At 40.4% G+C, this 14,782-nt stretch overlaps 1 protein-coding gene across 1 annotated transcript in view; it reads left to right on the top strand.

Moving 5' to 3' along the window:
* The window catches only part of LOC149449370 (potassium voltage-gated channel subfamily A member 3-like), a 109,003-nt gene extending 97,118 nt beyond the window's left edge, over positions 1-11,885 (top strand). The window contains exon 2 of the mRNA XM_089693325.1: positions 7,937-11,885. The gene's annotated coding sequence lies outside the window, so the exon portion shown is untranslated. The remainder of the gene's footprint in view (positions 1-7,936) is intronic.
* The last annotated feature ends 2,897 nt before the right edge of the window (positions 11,886-14,782 follow it).

The raw sequence follows: 14,782 nt of genomic DNA, 5'->3' as shown, positions 1-14,782 counted from the left end.
AATGTCTAATCTGTAATTTGATGCCTTTTGGAGATTTTTCCATCTTTCCTTGGCTTCTTTATGCACATTAATACAAATTTTTAGCTGGGGTGCCCAAACTTTCGATCCCCACTGTATATATATATATATATATTATATACTGCTTAAAAAAAATTAAAGGTACACTTTGAAAACACATCAGATCTCAATAATGGGGAAACATATCATGCTGGATATCTATACTGATATGGACTGGGTAATGTGTTAGGAACATAAGGATGCCCCATTGTTTGATGGAAATGAAAGTGATCAACCTACAGAGGACTGGATTCAAAGACAGCCCAAAAATCAAAGCAAAAAGATAATGCAGTAGGCTAGTATATTTTGCTGAAATTTCATTGCAACAACTCAATGGTACTCAGTAGTTTGTATGGCCCCCATGTGCTTGTATGCATACCTGACAACATTGGGGCATACTCCTAATGAGACAACGGATGGTGTCCTGGGGTATTTCCTCCCAGATCTGGACCAGGGCTTCACTGAGCTCCTGGACAGTCTAAGTTGTAACCTGGTGGTGTTGGATGGACCGAAACATGATATCCCAGAGGTGTTCTATTGGATTTAGGTCAGGCGAGCATGTGGGCCATTCAGTAGTATCAATTCCTTCATCCTCTAGGAACTGCCGGCATACTCTCCCCACATGAGGCCGGGCATTCTCATGCACCAGGAGGAATCCAGTACCCAGTGTAGGGTCTGACAATGGGTCCAACGATTTGCCATTGTCTAGTCTGTAAAGGTCTGTGTGTTCCTTCATGGATATGCCTCCCTAGACCATCACTGACCCACCACCAAAACGGTCATGCTGAATGATGTTATAGGCTGCATAACGTTCTCCATGGCTTCTCCAGACCCTTTCACGTCTGTCACATGTGCTGAGAGTGAACCTGCTCTCATGTGAAAAACACAGGGCGCCAGTGGCAGACCTGCCAATTCTGCTGTTCAGTGGCAAATGCCAATCGATCTCTATGGTGCCAGGCAGTTATAGCAGGGGCCACTAGAGGACATTGGTCCCTCAGGCTATCCTCATGAAGTCTGTTTCTGATTGCTCAGAGACATTCACACCAGTGGCCTGCTGGAGGTCATTTTGTAGGGCTCTGGCAGTGCTTATCCTGTTCTTCCTTGCACAAAGGAGCAGATAACAGTCCTGCTGATGGGTTAAGGACCTTCTATGGCCCTGTCAAGCTCTTCTAGAGTAGCTGCCTGTCTCCTGGATTCTCCTCCTTGCTCTTGAGACTGTGCTGGGAGACACAGCAAACCTTCTGGCAATGGCACGTATTGATGTGCCATCCTGGAGGATTTGGACTGCCTGTGCAACCAAGAAGTCTGGCTTCTGTGTTTACAAGTGACAGCTTGTCTTCCAGTGGCTCCCAAAGGAAATGCAGGTGCCCGGGGTGCAGTGCCCTCATGGGCAGGAAAGGATGCGTGGTAGGCTGCACCCTGTCTGATCTCCATTTTTTCTTTGGTGCCCAGATACTAATGCACCCCGTTTGATGATCTCCCTGTAAGTGAGAGGGAAGATTGTTTGTGTGGGGGCATAGTTGAGTTCCTGCACCTATTCGCTGAGAAAAAAAGGTCTGACTGTAGTATTAGGTCAGTTAAGGTAAAACCATCTCTATATAAGCCTAAACCAGGATTGGGATGCATTCTTATGTATTAGTGAGCCATAACTATGGAAATAATACATTTTCTCCATCAATTGTCTGCTTCATAGAAAAACAGAAGAGTATGGTCCCTGCGGTTATAGAGTCTTCTGGATAAGGTTCTGTAGAAGAGATTGTCTAGCTTTGGATAGATTTAATTAGGAGGTATTATCGGAGTATCTTTATGTGTTCTCTTTAGATTCGCTATTTGATTGTCAACCTCCAGGACCATGCTCATTGTGGTTGGTCAGGAAGAGAGTGATAAATAAGCTTAGTTTTAACCTTTTCTTTTTAAATTAGCACAAGGGATGGTACATATATTCAATGTGCAATGTCCCTTGTGGGGCTGGCTACTGTCTTAGTTGGAATCTGAAGTCCTCTGCCCTCCCTCTATATCCGGACAGCTGTAATATTCTGGTGCTGGTGTTATTACAGCCAGTTGACCTGTCACTTATGACAACCCTTTTGGCTTCCTCCTTTACTCACAAACACTGTACTGTAGCTTCAATCAAAATAAAAAATGCTGTATGAATGAAGAAAGGTCAGCCTCCTCTATTCATAGAATGCTTTTCATTGATGGAAGCTGCGGTATAGTGCAGCTTCTATAAATGGAGGAGGGAGGCAAAAATAGCAGCATAGTTGGCACTCTTGACAAGTGCCTGTGACAGGTCCAGCCGATCATTTAACCCCTGCAGCAGCAGAAGCTTGAGGCTATGGGGGCGTGAGGGAGTGGAGGACTTCGGATTTCCAACTAAGAGAGCATCCAGCAACACCAGAAACTTTGCAGCGAATGAAGTACTGGCCCTTGTGCTGATTTTAAAAAAAACTTAAGGAAACGTAAACTTTATAATATAAGGAAATATTGTTGCGCCTTCCCAAAATATATTAATCATCCAATACTTTTATCCACTGTGCATAATATCAAATTATGAATAAATGTCCACTTATAATACAAAAAATATATATGTCCATATAAATATGTGTTTATCTTTACCACTTGCCCTTCAGAGAAGTTACCCCTCTTCCTGACCAGGTCATTTTTCGCAATACGGCACTGCATTACTTTAACTGACAACTGTGCGGTCATGCAACACTGCACCCAAATGAAATTTATGTTCTTTTTTTCCCACAAATGGAGCTTTCTTTCAGTGGTATTTGAACTCCTGTGTGTTTTTTTTTATTTTTTGCACTATAGACAAAAAAAGATCAACAATTTTGAGAAAAAAACTATATTTTTGACTTTTTGCTATTAAACATATCCAGTAAACCAAATTTCAAAAATCGAATTTCGGCATAAATTTAGGAAAAAATGTATTCTGCTACATGTCGTTGCTAAAAAAATCTAAATATGTGTAAATTAATTGGTTTACTTGAAAGTTAGAGCAACTAAAAATGGTGGTATATATACTGTAATTTTTTTTCGTTTAACCCCTTCAAGCCTAAGGGTAAAACAAATCTAAATGCCTAAGCACAATTTTGCAATGTTGACATGTGTTAGTAAATTCGTACATATCATCACAACTACTTTGTACATCCAGGTGAATTATACTGCGTTTTTTTCAGGACAAATTTGGCTTTTATTTGGTGGTAAATGGTAATGGATATCTCCTGATTTTGTTTCATTATCAAAGGAACACTGGCCCAAAATAGTAAAAAAAAAAAATTTTTTATTTAGCTGTGTGTTTCTTGTTACTACCATAACCTACCACCAAAGATCAACACAAAATAAATTCTCCAGCTCTTGACGATCATGCGATACCATATATGTGTATGTTATTTGTTGTTTGTACCCGTAGTACAGCCCAGAAAAAATAATGCGCATTATGTTTTTGTCTTTTTTTTTTTTCTACCTAAAACACACTGACACTGACATTGACACTAACTGACACTGATACCAATTTTTTTTAAATCCTGACCTTTGACCCTGACCCTTTGACCTTGACCCCTGACCTTGACCCAAACAATAACCCTGGCACTGAACTAGATCAAACCTTGATCTAGGTATTTTTTCCTTATTTTTTAATATTTATTTATTTATCTTTTTATTCTTTTTTTTTTTTTTTTTTTAAACAAACATTTTTTTTTCTTTCTATGCCAAGAGTTAGAGAGATAATATGTATCTCTCTTCTCCATTCATAGAGAGAGAAAAAAACAAGGGGCCGGGCTGCACAGTGACTGATCACTGTGATAGCCAATCAGAGGCTGTCACAGCGATCATGTGACCCGGAATCAGGAGTCCCGGGTCCCGATTATTAGAACGGGACTCGGGGCTCTCAGTGACACAGTGGTCTTTGTGCTGGGAGCTAGCAGTGCGGCACGCTCACTGCTCAAAGACAGGTATGCAAATTTGCGGCCCCACGGAAAAAAGCCAAGTTCCATGAGGCCGCATATTTGTGTTACGTCTGCGTCAAGGGGTTAAACTAGTAATGGCTATGATCAGCGACTTGCGTGACTGTGGCAGGCATTCTTACACTGGGGGAGAACTGACTGTTACTGACATCCACTAATACAGTGATCAGTGCTAATAAAAAGCACTGACACTGTACTAATGACACTGGACAAGCAGGAGTTAACATCTGGGGCGATCAAAGGGTTAGCTGTGTGTTGTTTTACTGTATGTGCTTTACTGTGTCAGCTATGCTGAGCCATATAAAGCTATATGCAAGAGCTGACAGGGGAGAGATCTGTATTGTTTTCATACAGGTCTCTCTCCCGTCAGTGATACTTGGTGCTTGCTGGGTGCTGGCGGGGAATCACCAGCTGGGACCTGGTGATCGACAGCTGAAGCCCCCAATAGCGGCACGGGTAGGGCACGTACGTGCCCCCTAACCGGGAATGCAAGATCATGTATATATATATACGTGATTTTGCGCAGCCCTGTAGCAGTATTTCTGCTATAGGGTAGTGGGAAAGTGGTTAACAATAAATTTAAACCGTGCAGTCCTTTCCACTGTATCACAACTCTCGTGATTCTTAGATGCCTGCGTAGTGATACCTGCCACCTTTCACCACTATACTCATCTCAAAAGAATGACCTGTCACTTTCAGGTCTCAAAGCGCATTTTCTCCTGGTGGCTACACTTCCATACGCCAGAAGAACTAGTACTCTTATGGATCTTGGGTTTGGGATTAATGTGTCCCCATATGCAGTGCTCTGGTCCTTTAATTCACAATCTCCTTTCTTCGGTGTTATGCGCATGTAAAATAGAAATACCCCATAGTGTAGTATAATTTAAAACTTGTAAAATTTATCAATTAAATTGCACGTACAAGAAAAGACTAAAATGCAAGCATTGCTTACAGACGGCATTGCTCCCGCATCACTTCCAGTTTTGGCAATTCTGATACCCGGCTCCACCTAAGCGCGTGTCGTCACACCACGTGACTTCCTCAGTAGGTCCTGTATATGCATCATATTGCTTTATTGGTTATTTATTGGTTCATACACTTATTTATAGTTTATTATAAATAGAGCCGTGGGATTTATATTGTTGTAAATAATGTTTTTGTAAATATTTTGCAAACTTAAATTTTAAATCTATTAATTTGAGAGTGAGAAATGGCAGTAGAGGATACCAAAAGAGGATCCTTAGTACCGTTAAAATTTCCTGCTAAGATCATTATCCCTTCTGCAAATTCCATCATATCTGTAACATATTTTTTGCTGGAGGCAATTTGGTCTTGACTGAGAATATACAAAGTAGAAAATGCATATTTATTGCCAGCAATGAAGAGTTTGAGAAACCAAAATTCTATTGTCTGGGTCGACCTTAGTTTATATGATTTGGTAAGCCAGAGACTTATGGAAGGTGACAAAGACCCCTCTGGATTTGGAGTGTGCATATATACTGTGAAACCGATTACGAAAGTATCTGGTTTGAGATCCGTCGTATGAGCTGTCCATCTCTTGAAAGAAAGCAGTTCTAAACTTGACTTTTTGTACACTGGGAAGATATTGTGATCTCTTATCAGGGATAAATAATGATTCATTGATGCCAATAGGTAACTTCATGGTGGACACCACCAGCTGGGCCTGGTGCTCCATGAAAGGGACCAAGTACAGAATAGAGAAGAGGAAGGAAGAAAGTGTGAATATGTATTTGTTTTGTACTGGTATGCTAATATTGAATATTAACCCCTTTGCGGCAGAGTACGCAAATATGTGGCCTCACGGCGGGTGGGCCTTGATGCCGCATATTTGCGTACCCAAATGTAAATAAATCTTTGTCAAGAACATGCAGCCTGCACACTCCCAGCACAGTTATTGGCGCCTAACAGAAAGCTCCTGATCACTACTTGCGGTATGGTCAAATTGCATAGTGGGGGGGGGCTTATGCAGGCATTGTTAAATACCATGAGTGTGTTATGCACAGGGTTCAGGCGTACACTACATACAGAGTAAGGGGTTTAGAAATGTGCTATGTACAGAGTGCAGGGTTCAGGAGTGTGCTGTGTACAGGGTGCAAAATTCCGGAGTGCGCTATGTACAGGATGCAGAGTGTACAGTTCAGGAATTCGCTACATACAGAGTGGAAAAATTAGAAGTGTGCTACATACAGGGTGCAGGGTTCAGGAGTGTGCCATGTACAAAGTGCCGGAGTGTACCATGTACAGAGTGAAGAACTGTGCTATGTACAGAGTGCAGGTTTTAGGAGTGCGCTATGTACAGAATGCAGAGTTTAGGAGTGTGCTACGTACAGAGTTCAGGAGTGCGCAATGTAGAGAGTGCTGGGCTAAAGAGTGTGCTACATACAAAGTACAGGGTTCAGAAGTGCCCTATTTCCAGGGTGGAGGACTCCAGCGTGCACTACGTACATGGCGCAGGACTCAGGAGTGCACAATATATAGGGTGCAGGACTCAGGAGTGCACTGTTTACAGGGTGCAGGGCTCAAATGTGTGCTATGTGCAGGGTACAGGGCTCAGGAGTGCACTATGTACAAGGTGCACAGTTTGCATATTACATTTAGTTGTGCTTTAAGTATTTTTTTTGTATGTTCATGTCTACTTTACTCTGTAAATTGCTGTATGATATGTAAGTGGCACATAAATATATAAATATGTGGACACATTCATGATAAGGATATGTTATATAGTCACATGGGGTAGTAAGCGTTATTTTAGTGAATCCATAGCAGACAGGAACTATTTTTAAGTGCTTGGTAGCCCGCTGTTATTTGAAAGAAAGCAAAATTTCACAAGTGAAAGACTTCCCACGCAGGGGATCTTCTGCAACTTCAGCAGAAATAAACACACTGGAAAATGCAGAGCCACCTGGCTCATAAGCTCACTCAGTTTCAACTGCAGTATCATGCTGCTCCTCTTACTAGTTTCTCTGACTGTGTTGTCCAGCTCTCTTGGATACTTGGCTCTCTAGCCTTTAGTCACAGCGCCCTGCTGTCCTATGAATTTGGGGTTCTCCTGACACCCTGAAAGGAGTAGACCTGACTCCTGGAACTGATTAGATGGCAGTACTGGTCACCTATGTCATATACATCTTCCAGATGTATATGACATCGGTGACCAGTTCCCAGGAGGAGTAAATATTTTGGAGGATGTCCAGCCATCTGATCAGCCTCTAATTGCCGAGGAGCTAAGTGATTGAGGATCCTTATAACATCTGACACTCACCATAAGCGCGATTGCCTATCAAGTTTAGATGGGCCATGATATCTGGTGAGTGCCACTGAATTGGGGGAGGTTTTCCTCTGGAGAACGTGGTGACACTTGAGTGAAATTTCATGCACTTAATTATTTCATTTGCTCACATGGTGACTTTAGTGGATTAGAAGGACTTTTTATTCAATCACATTTTTTTTTTGAGGACTTATGCGTTTGATGAATTGGACTTTTCTAATTTATTTTAATTTCATTGATTTTTATATACTTACATTTATCTGTTATAACACAATATTTAATTGTATATTTATTTGTGTCACTATGTTATACTAGATTTTTTGCGCTGATTTCACTGGTCATAGGTCATTGTAAAGATTTATGGGGTGATTATTGAGTTATTTACTATCTAAGGCAGCAGCACTATACATGTTCCATTTATTCATTAATTTATGTGAGTTATTTGCTATTTACTCATTAAGTGTTTAGGCAATTTAAAATTAGTTATTTAATAAATTTTTTTGGTGTGTGGTTTTGCACGGTGAATATACTGTTGATATATTTATTTCTTCAGTTGTTCTTGATAGTAGCATTCCTTTTTTCTTTCTTTCTTTCTTTCTTACGTGTCTTATATTTTTTTCAGCAAAAGAAGATTTCCAAAGGCCTGCATTGTACCAGATGCAAGATTGCTTTGCCTTAGACATTTTCCAGGAACTGGAAAATGTAGGAACATGTAACTCCACAAAGAAATCCATGTGGTAGAAGAAGCCTCAAATGACAGCTCTACACAGAAGAATGGAGTGAAAAAAATGTGAAAGACTCTATATCAAGAGATATTGCAGTACGTTGACCAATGAAAGACTTGGTCTCTTAGGAATATTTGATTTCTATTTTTATAAAAGTGTGTTTTTAGTCTTCTGTTCTACACAAGTGCATTATGTTGAAGAAGTTCTGTTAAAATCTGAAACATACACAGATTCAGTGCAATATGTCTTAGAGGGAAAAGACACAATCTAGATGCAAAAATATTTTTTTTGGTCTTTGGCATCCTGTAAGTAGAAGTCTGTAACTTGTCTCAGTGCTGCTAATTGATGTTGTGATGGACTGGGAAAATTTAAACTGTGCATCCTTTTGTATCAGTTACCAGCTCAGCATTGTCATCATATCACTGTCCTATCTCAGATTACGCTGCAAGCTTTATTTTTTACCGTGTTACTTAATATATATTTTTTTTACGTATATATGTGCAACATTGGGATTTAAGTGTACTGTACCAAAGGCTTTAATGTATGTCCTGTTTCCTCCATTTAGCCGTCACATTTATATATATGTATTGCACTGCAGTAATACACAAGACACATTTAGGATCAAAGTTCTGTTGATTTTTTGTCCATAAGCACAATATTTTGTTCCTTATAAAACACAAAAATATTTTTTTTTTCTAATCTTTTGGGTGTGTTTAATAAGGAAGTGTTTCCTAGCATGCTGGGAAATATATTGCTGCTAATAATAGATTGAGCCCCTTTCCAGAGAGACAATAATGATTTTATTATTTCATTGGGTTGAGAACAACAGCTGGGGTGGTTAGTTGGGATGAGCTTGGGCGTGTTCAGATTCTACTATAAACCTACGTGAGTGAGCTCACCAGCAAGCTGTCACTGTAGTGGGCCAATCATAGGCAGTCATGGCATTCCCAGTCCCCACATACACATGTACACAAGGGTAGGGGAATACCTTGGCCACTTATAATTGGCCCACTACAGGGACAGCTTCCTGGTGGGATCGCTCATGTGGGTTCAGAATAGGATCCATAAATACCTGAGCTCATCCCTACTGATTAGTAGTAGTAGTAATTTATTTTAGAAAGGGACGGTCACCTTACAAGAATGGTATACCTTGCTTATAGCAGTTGATCATTTTTCACCTATAGTTGGCTTAGAACAATCAGAACCAAGTACAATGTATGCCGACTAGTTGCTGTGAACTACATCAATTGAATTACTAGTGTTTGCCTTATTAAATAAGCCCGCTTGTGTTCATTTTAGTTTTTCATTGCACAATTTTGACATGCTAGGGCTATACTGGGGATTTTAATAGCTCAGTCACACACTAAAAATATTATGGGATTTAAACTGGTTGCAAACATACAGTGTATGCATTGAAGTTACTAGCCTCAGGTGATACTCAGAGATTAAACAAATCTTTCTGCATAAGTTGGACCTGTTTTTCTTTAATTTCTCTCCTCTGCATCTGTTCAAAGTGCTGAATTTATAAAGCTCATCTGAAAGTTCAGAAAAAGGGGGCGGAGAGCTGAAATCACACACTGCAGAGCTCAGTGAGGAGAGCTCTGAGAGCTGATTAGAGGGAAGAGACCCCCCCCCCCCACACACACACACACAAGCTTATAGAAACAGAGCTGGGGCTGTCAATCTGCTGTAGGTCCATCCCCTGTCACAATTTTTCTCTTGGTGTCAGGAAAACCTGTCAGAAGTGACTCATGCTTATAGCAGAGGAATGAAGCAGCACACAGAAATGACACTTAGTGCTCTGAATTGAGACGAGTACACACTATCGAGGGATGTGATTTGTTCATATTTCATGTCCGAGGTTTACAACCACATTAATATAAGCAGTTACACAAGGGATTACCAGCAGCGTGACTGAGCGATTCATCTCCCAACATTCTCCTGCAGTAACAGTCGGAATTATTTTCTTTATTTGAGTTTTTAGGACATGTTAGTACACGGCTACACCGGTGAGTAAATCTCTTTGCTATTGCTACTGCTCATATGCATTGAAACATAGTAACATTGAAATTTAATCGCCTGCGTGGCCCTAGCTTTAGGGTAGGTGCAGACAGGTGTTTTACTATTTACTGCCAATGCTCCATTAAGATTTCCCTAAAAATTCAGAGCAAAGTCATGCAAAAATCTTCTGCTCTTGAGACTCTCATAGACAAGTATTACCAGCTACAGTACATGTGCAGTGCATACAAGGGCTGCTGAACTTTCAGACTGCATTTACCTTTTTTGTTCAGTCTAGAAACAGAATGAACTATGTACGTACATACAGTAGGCATATCTGCCTTCTGATACATCTAACACAAGCTCTAAATACTGTAGAAGTTGTACTGAAACTCTGGCTTTATTTTAGTTGATTTACCCCAAACTGTCAGAACATTAACATAGATTTGCTGGCCCTCATAAATACTTCTACATTAAATCAGCTCAGTGATATCAGTGGTTGTACCAAATGACTAATGAGCACCCATTGGGACAACAAAGATTATAAAGATAAGTGTACAAATCAGTGTTTCATCAGGTGGTTACATGAGCCGCCTTTTTTTATGGATATTCAAAACACTTTGTCTAATGCTTTAGTAAATTATGTTTTGCTTGAACAAAATACTCAAGTTTTATGTGTTGTCAGTAAAAACGTATCTTGCCTGTGTTTGTAATGGATGTAAGCAGTTTCTGGTTGTGACCTACTGTACTAATTTAGAGAACAAAACAATTAAGTTTAGGTATTATTTATCTTGCATAGTTACTTTAGTCCAGCTTGGACAAATGTAAGTATGTATATCTCATATCTGATTGATCCCTATAAAAGCTGCAAATCACTCTAGTCACCCCTACTACCATTGGTGTATTTAGGTTGTGTGCTGCCCTAGGCAACACAAAAATCGTCTGCTCCCACGGACACCTACCAACACCAACCCCCCCTTTCCCCTCCCATGGAGAGAGCCTTACATTGACCAACAACACCCCTGACCCCCACCTGGGAGAGCCTTCCGCTTGTGGTAAATACGCCCCTGCCTACTACAGTGATAGCAGCAGTTGTCCGGTCCATTGCCGAGTGGCTTCTAGAACACCACTGCCACCATTCAGAGAACTCTGTATTTTTTTCAATAAATCCAAGGCATCCTTTGATTGAAAGAGTTTTAGAGCATGACATCATCACCCCCTCTCCGCTTTGTCTAGTCAGTGAATGCTTTGTATGAGGTGTGACAATTAAATTCCCAGAACCCTGTCAAAGGCCTCTGCATTCTTCAAAAGTTTAGATGAAATGCGAAGACAACGTTCTCTCTGCTGTTTTGTCACTATTCGATGTATCATCTTTGCAGAAATGCTCATTCCCAAATCCTCTGTTAGGATCTGCTGCACTGTTTGCCTGTTCATGTTCAATTCTTTTGCATCATTCGCACACTCGGTCTTCAATCTGAGCATACGAGGGCTCACACTCTGTCCACGATGCGATGCAGTTTTGGTTTCCCACTTCATGTGTCATCGTGGACATCTCCCCCCCCCCCCCTAAACTGCCTATGCCATTTAAAAACACTTGCTTTCATCATGAAGCTAACCTTTCACTTGCACTTTTGCCAATTTTCATGCAAAATTTGATGTTAATGTGCTGCTCCAGATTCCTGTCACTCATTTTCCACAAACAGTGTAACACACATACGAGTCAAATCAGCAAGTGCACAGTGAGTGCAAACAAGTTAGAATATAAGTGTGAATGGCTGTGTGACTCTCTCGTGGGCATACCGGGAACTAAATTGTCACATCTCGTATTCACTGAAAAAATACAAGACATTCCCTGATTGCTGGCAGTGCCAAGTGAGCAACCTCCTGTGGCTACTCTGCAGAACAGAAGCCGTTTGGACTGGACCTGGCAGACTACTGCTATCACTGTAGTATCTGTAACTAAAGCAGTTATTTGCAGCTGCCACAGGGATCAGTCAGGTATGAGATATGAATACATGCATTGGTCCAAGTTGAACCAATGACAATATGCAAGAAAAATCATACCTAAACTTCAACTTTAAAGTGAATTTGTGGGTGAAGAAATATGGCAGCTACCATTGCTGTTATTTTTGTAATGGTAAAGGCTTCAGAGATGTCATCCTAAACCTGACTTCACTTCTTAGTGAGTCACTGAGATAAGCAAGCAATGAAGTCCAAACTTATGTCTTGCATTGTTTCAGGTCAGTTATGACGATGTCATGTGCTGTTGTATAGATAATATGCTGAACTTGGAACTACAGGTCGGAGAATCAAGGAAGCACAATTTCCCCAAATTCTCCAACTTGTAGCTCTAAGTTTGTTGGAACGTCTGACTCAGAAACTCAATCTCTATGATAGTACACGAATGCAGCATAACTCACTAATTGGTAAAGTCAGTATCAGGCAATTGCAGCTCAGGAGCCTGTGCCTTAAAAAAACAAATAAGTAATGACAGCTCTTATATGTCTATCCTCACACTTTTGCTTTAAAGTTCTTAACTGTTTTGTAACTGGCACTTAGAACACGGAATAAGATAGTGCATAGGATTGTCAATGTGGTGTATGTAGCATGTAGCATTTTTCACAAACTGTATACATTACCCAAATGTATTTTAGCCTAACTGTTAGGGCTAATCTACAGGTGGAATTTTAATTCATGCTGTTGGGTAATTTAGTTGTTTATTGACAATCACCTCATTTGTAATACATTTAAAGTGAACCTGTGTCCAAGTCCTGCTTAGCAAACAGTAATTGTGAATATAATGTACCTTTTTAAACAATTTATTGCTTATATCAGTAAGTAACATCATTGCTTAGAAATCAGCACCTGCATTACCAAGTAAATTACAGCTTTCTGAGCCTCCAAATGTTGTTGTGGGTGCAGCTGGTCTATATTTAAACGTCAAAATAATAACACAATGTTATTACCTTGCTGCCACTACTGCACAAGTGCCATGTATTGGCTACATTTTGGGTTATCCCAAAGACTCTGCACTACCCACAGAGTAGTTACTTTGCTGCTGACCTCCTCTAACCTGATAAACAATGCAGAAGAACACCGGTGGACTGGTTGTCAGAATTGTGAGTATCCAGTGGAGGGGGGGGGGGGGGGGGGGCTTAGATCATCACGGTAGGAGGGAGGGAAAGGGTGAGTCCAACAACCAATTGTATCCTTGACTTCATTTACCTTCAAGGTGTTTTATTTGAATTACATGCATCACTCCCTATACTACCAATCCAGTCTCATATTTTTTTGAACTTGCAATCTCTATATTAGGCTGGAAATTAGAGGGAAACAAAAATTCCAATTTTTTTCCTGTATATTTCTTTTACAGTAAGTATTTTTTAATAGGGCACGATCATGGCAATCATAAAAAAGAGGGATTTCTGTTTGAGTAAGCTACTGTTTGGATTACCTTAGGTAAACTTTGCCCCCACACTTGCATATTTGGGACAGCCATGGTTAGTGCTGTAACTGACCTTCTGTTTTATATGCAAGTACAGCTCATTTGAACATAGCACAGAAGAATGCAGCTGGGATGTTGGCATATATTATACACTAATTGAAAAGTTCTCTGCTAATTTGGCAGTGTTCACAGTACTGGATTAAAGGACTCCACATACTGTAGCTCACATCGGTGGAGCTGTGTTGGCTGAGTGTTGAATATAGATAAAACCTTTTTGGGTTTTTTTTTTGTCTGACAGTTTAAATTCTCAGTGCATCCACTCTCAGGAGCCATTAGCCTTTGTTTCCCCCACATCCTGCCATAGTAGGTACATGCCAGTGGGTCCTTGTCTCATGTTAAAAAGGGGTCCTGACCAATAGGATTGAGCCCAGCATGGTGAATGTTGTTTTCATTAGACATAAGCAATCCCAGTACTGTTTATTTGTGCTCTGTTATGATGCCTGTAGATAAAGTGGCATTAGACTATACAAGCAGCAAAATGTAAGCAATAAACATTTCATTAAGTGTATGTCTCAGAATTTTTTAATTTGGTTTGAGTGAATATGTACATTTCATTTACCCCCATTTATTCAGTATATTCAAGCGAATTAGCATAATGTAAGATTCCTAAATAATGTGGCCAGTAGTGATGAATCACATACAAATAACCTGATGATTCCTGTGATTGTCAGCCTTGGAGCTCAGTAATCAGCCCTTACCATCTACTCATCACAAGTGGGGCTCAGCCCTCAGTATATTACAGATATTTAGCATTTTCTTGGTTTATTGCTGAAAGACTTTGGCACCAGACATAAATGTCTTGTGCCATTTCCCTGATTCCACCCCTTCTGGAGTTTTGCCTTGAACATCTGTGAGCTTGGAGCCCTCCAGCTTCTGGTTTGTTGCTAACTTTGTGCTCCAGCATCTTTAGCACTTGATATCTACATTGTCTAAGCCCACAGTCACATCAGGTGCGACTTGGCATGCAATTTGCATGCTGTGCAACTTGAAAATTGTATGCCAAGTCGCACCCTATTGTCTGCTATTAGAACGGTCATATCGGTGCTGTTACAACTTGATCAGAGCCACACCAACTTCTAAAGTAGTGTGTGCACTACTTTTGTTGTGGTTTGCATAGACATCTGTGTCAGATGTCTTGCAAATCGCAGTGAAATTGGCAGGTCATCTGATTTTGAATTCGTGTGACTTCACAATTGGCTTTGATGTGACTGGGGTGTAAAAGGCAGTCCTTTCTGTGGTA

Source organism: Staurois parvus, unplaced genomic scaffold, assembly GCF_062004578.1.
Source record: "Staurois parvus isolate SC_StPar_1 unplaced genomic scaffold, SC_StPar_1.0 ptg000624l, whole genome shotgun sequence".
NCBI classification, from domain to species: Eukaryota; Metazoa; Chordata; class Amphibia; order Anura; family Ranidae; genus Staurois; species Staurois parvus.
This window is presented reverse-complemented; position numbering and strand designations above follow the sequence as displayed.